The sequence below is a fragment of the Nicotiana tabacum genome, chromosome 13, assembly GCF_000715075.1.
Source record: "Nicotiana tabacum cultivar K326 chromosome 13, ASM71507v2, whole genome shotgun sequence".
NCBI classification, from domain to species: Eukaryota; Viridiplantae; Streptophyta; class Magnoliopsida; order Solanales; family Solanaceae; genus Nicotiana; species Nicotiana tabacum.
Genome location: NC_134092.1, coordinates 7,575,249 through 7,579,805, shown reverse-complemented (window position 1 = coordinate 7,579,805; position 4,557 = coordinate 7,575,249).

Genomic DNA, 4,557 nt, shown 5'->3' with positions numbered 1-4,557 from the left:
TATTGTTCCTTAGGTCATTTTTGATGGGCCGGCAAAATTTTAGGCGATCCGGGTCTGGTGGCCCAGGCCCCACTAGCTAGCGTGGGCTATAGCATACGAAAATAGAGAAATCGGGCAGAATTATAGTTTTATGACCCTATAATGCCAAATAATAAGGAACGGTCATGGTGATGCGATGACTATTGTTCCTTAGGTCATTTTAGGGCCATAAACAGGAATTACTCTTGATTCCTTAGGATGAAAAACTTTTATGTGATCGGAGTCCGATGGCACGGGCTCCACAAGATAGCACATGAAAATCTAGGAATCAGGCAAAATTCTAGTTTTATGGCTCTAACATTATGAAAAATGAGGAATCATTGTGGCGAGGCGGTGATTAGTGTATCTTAGGTCATTTTGGATCGACATGCAAAATTTTAGGCGATCCGGGTCCGGTGGACCTAGGCCCCACCAGATGGTGTGAGCTATAGCACATGAAAATCTAAAAATCAGGCGAAATTCCAGTTTTATGGCCCTAAAACGCCAAAAATGAGGAACGAGACTATTGTTCCTTAGGTCATTTTTTATGGGACGATAAAATTTTAGCCGATCCAGGTCTGATGGCCCGGGCATCACCAGATGGCGTGGGCTATAGCACATGAAAATCTGGGAATTGGGCAAAATTCCAGTTTTATGACCCTAAAACACCAGAACTGGAGGAATGAGACAATTTTTCCTTAGATCATTTTTGATGGGCAGGCAAAATTTTAGGAGATCCGTATCCGGTGGACCGGGCATCACCAGATGGTGTGGCTACAACACATGAAAATCTGCGCATCAGGCAAAATTCCAGTCTAATGGCCCTAAAATGCCAAAACGAGTAACAGTCATTTTGAGGCAGTGAATATTGTTCCAAAGGTCATTTTTGATGGGCCGGAAAAATTTTAGGCGACCCAGGTCTAGTGGCATGGGACCCACTAGATGGCGTGGGATATAGCACACGAAAATCTAGGAATCAAGCAGAATTCAACTTTTATGGCTCTAAAGTGATAAAAACAAGGAACGGTCAGGACGAGGAGGTGACTTTGTACCTTAGATCGTTTTGATGGACTTGAAAACTTTTAGGCGATCCAGGTCTGGTGGACCTGGGCCATACCAGATGGCGTGGGCTATAGCACACGAGAATTTAAAAATCAGGCGAAATTCCAGTTTTATGGCCCTAAAATGCCAAAAAATGAGGAACGGGACTATTGTTCCTTAGTTCATTTTTGATGGGCAAGAAAACATTTTGGCGATCCGGGTCCGGTGCCCCGGGCATCACCAGATGGCATAGGCTATAACACATGAAAATATGAGCATCAGGCGAAATTCCAGTTTTATGGCCCTAAAACGCTAAAATTTGATGAACGATCGTGGCGAGGCGGTGAATATTGTTCCTCGGGTTGGTTTTGATGGGCGGGAGAATTTGTTTGGCGACCCGGGTCTGGTGTCATGGGACTCGCCATATGGCCTGGGCTATAGCACACGAAAATCTAGGAATCAAGCGGAATTCAACTTTTATTGCTCTAAAGTGATAAAAATAAGGAACGGTCATGATGAGGCGGTGACTATTGTACCTTAGATTGTTTTTGATGGGCCTAAAAATTTTTAGGCGATCCAGGTCCGGTGGACCTGGGCCCTACTAGATGGTGTGGGCTATAGCACACGAAAATCTGGGAATCGGGCAGAATTACAGTTGTCTGGACCTAAAACACCAAAAAAGGAGGAACAAGACTATTGTTCCTTAGGTCATTTTCGATGGGCCAGCAAACTTTTAGGTGATTCGGGTCTGGTGGCCTGGGCATCACCATATGGCGTGGGCTACTGCAAGTGAAAATTTGTGAATCGGGCAAAATTCCAGTTTTATGGCTGTAAAATGCCAAAATATAATGAACGATCATGGCGAGGCGGTGAATATTTTTCCTTAGGTCTTTTTTAATGGGCTGACAAACATTTAGGCGATCTGTGTTTGGTGGCCTGGGCCCAACCAGATGGCGTGGGCTATAGGACACGAAAATTTGTGATTCAGGAGGAATTCTAGTTTTATGGCTCTAAAACGACAAATATTTTAGGAACGGTCGTGGCGAGGAGGTGAATATTGTTCCTTAGGTCATTTTTGATGGGGAAACAAAATTTTAGGCGATCCGGGTCGGGTAATCGGGCAGAATTCTAGTTTTATGGCCCTAAAGCGCTTAAACAATAGAGAACGATCATGGCAAAAATCTGAGTAACGGTCATGGCTAGGCGGTGACTATTGTTCTTAAGGTTCTTTTCGTTGGGCCGTAAAAAGTTTAGATGATCCAGGTCTGGTTCCTTGAGGCCCACCAAATGGCGTGGGCTATAGAACACAACAATTTGGGATTCTGAGGAATTCCAGTTTCATGGCCCTAAAACTCCAACAAACAAGGAACAGTCATGACGAGGCGATGACTATTTTTCCTTCGATACTATTTGATGGGCAAGTAAAATTTTAGGCGATCCGGGTCCGGTGGCCAGGGCCCCACTAGATGGCGTGGGTTATAGCACACACAAATCTAGGAATTAGGCAAAATTCTAGACTTACGGCTCTAAAACGAGGAACGGTCATGGAGAGGCGGTGATGATTGTACCTTAAGTTATTTTTGATGGGCCTGTAAAACTAGGCGATCCAGGTATGATGGACCTGGGCCCCACCAAATTGCGTGGGCTATGGCACACGAAAATCTGGGAATTGGGTGAAATTATAGACTTATGGCTCTAAAATGATAAAAAAAAATGAGGAAAGGTCATGGCGAGGTGGTGACTATTAAACCTTTGGTCATTTTGGATGGGCCGGCAAACTTTTAGGCAATCCGGGTCCGGTGGCCCGGGCGTCACCAGATGGCGTGGGCTTATAGCACATGAAAATCTGAGAATCGGGCGAAATTCCAATGTTATGGCCCTAAAACGCCAAAAAATGAGTAACGGTCATGGCGAGGCGATGACTATTATTCTTCAAATCATTTTTGTTGGGCCTTAAAAAATTTTATGTGATCTGGTTCCAGTGGCACGGGCCCCACCAGAAGGCTTGGGCTATATTTCAAAAAATGAGGAACGGTCCCCGCGAGGCGATGACTTCTGTTCCTTAGGTCGTATTTGAAAGTCCAGCAAAGTTTTAAGCGATCTGGGTCTGATGGCCCGGGGCCACCAAATGGCGTGGTCTATAGAAAATGAAAATATGGAAATCGGGTGGAATTCCAGTTTTATGGCCATAAAACGCCAAAAATGAGGAACGGTCATGGTGAGGCGGTGACTATTTTTCCTTAGGTCGTTTTTGATGGAACAGAATAATTTTATGCGATTCGGGTCCGGTGGCCAAAGCCCCACCAGATGGCGTGGGCTATAACACATGAAAATCTGGAATTTGGGAGGAATTCTAGTTTATGGCCCTAAAACACCCAAAAACTGAGGAACGGTCTCGACGATGACTACTAATCCTTAGGTCGTTTTGATGGGTCGGAAAAACTTTAGGCAATCCGGGTCCTGTGGCCCAAGCCCCACTTGTGGCGTAGGCTATAAGCACACGAAAATTTCAAAATCGGGTGAAATTCTAGTTTTATGTCCCTAAAACGCCAAACAATGAGGAGCGGTCATGGCGAGGCAGTGAATATTGTTCCTTAGGTCTTTTTTCATGGGCCAGCAAAATTTTAGGCGATCTAGGTCTGTTGTCCCGAGCCCCACCAGCTAGCGTGGGCAATAGCCCACGCAAATTGAGGAATCGGGCAGAATTCAAGTTTTATGACCCTATAACGCCAAAAAATAAGGAACGGTCATGATGAGGCAGTGACTATTGTTCCTTAGGTCGTTTTAAGGCCATAAACTGGAATTACTCTTGATTCCTTAGGCCGAAAAACTTTTATGTGATCCGGGTCCGATGGGATGGGCTCCAAAAGATGGCGTGGGCTATAGCACATGAAAATCTAGGAATCAGGCAGAATTGTAGTTTTATGATTCTAACATTATAAAAAAACGAGGAATAGTCATGGCGAGCATGTTGGAATTCTAGTTTTATGGCCCTAAAACGCCAAAAATAGAGGAAAGGTCATGGAGATGCGGTGAATATTGTTCCTTAGGACTTTTTTAATAGGCCGACAAAACTTTAGGCGATCTAGGTCCGCTGGCCCAGGTGCCACCAGATAGCGTGGGCTATATAGGACAAGAAAATTTGGGAATAACGAGAATTTCTAGTTAATGGCCCTAAAACACCAAAAAGAGGCACTGTCATGGCCAGGAAGTGACTATTGCTCCTTAGGTTATTTTTTATTGGCCGGAAAAATTTTAGTCGACTCGGGTCCGGTGGCCAGGCCCCACCAGATGGCGTGGGTTACATCACACGAAAATCGAGAAATCAGGCGGAATTCCAATTTTATGGCCCTAAAACGTTTAAAATAAGGAACGGTAATGGCGAGGCAGTGAATATTGTTCCTTAGGTATTTTTTTAATTGGCCAGCAAAATATTTAGGCAATCCGGATCCAGTGTCTCGGGCCTCACCAAATGGCGTGGGCTAAAGGACACGAAAA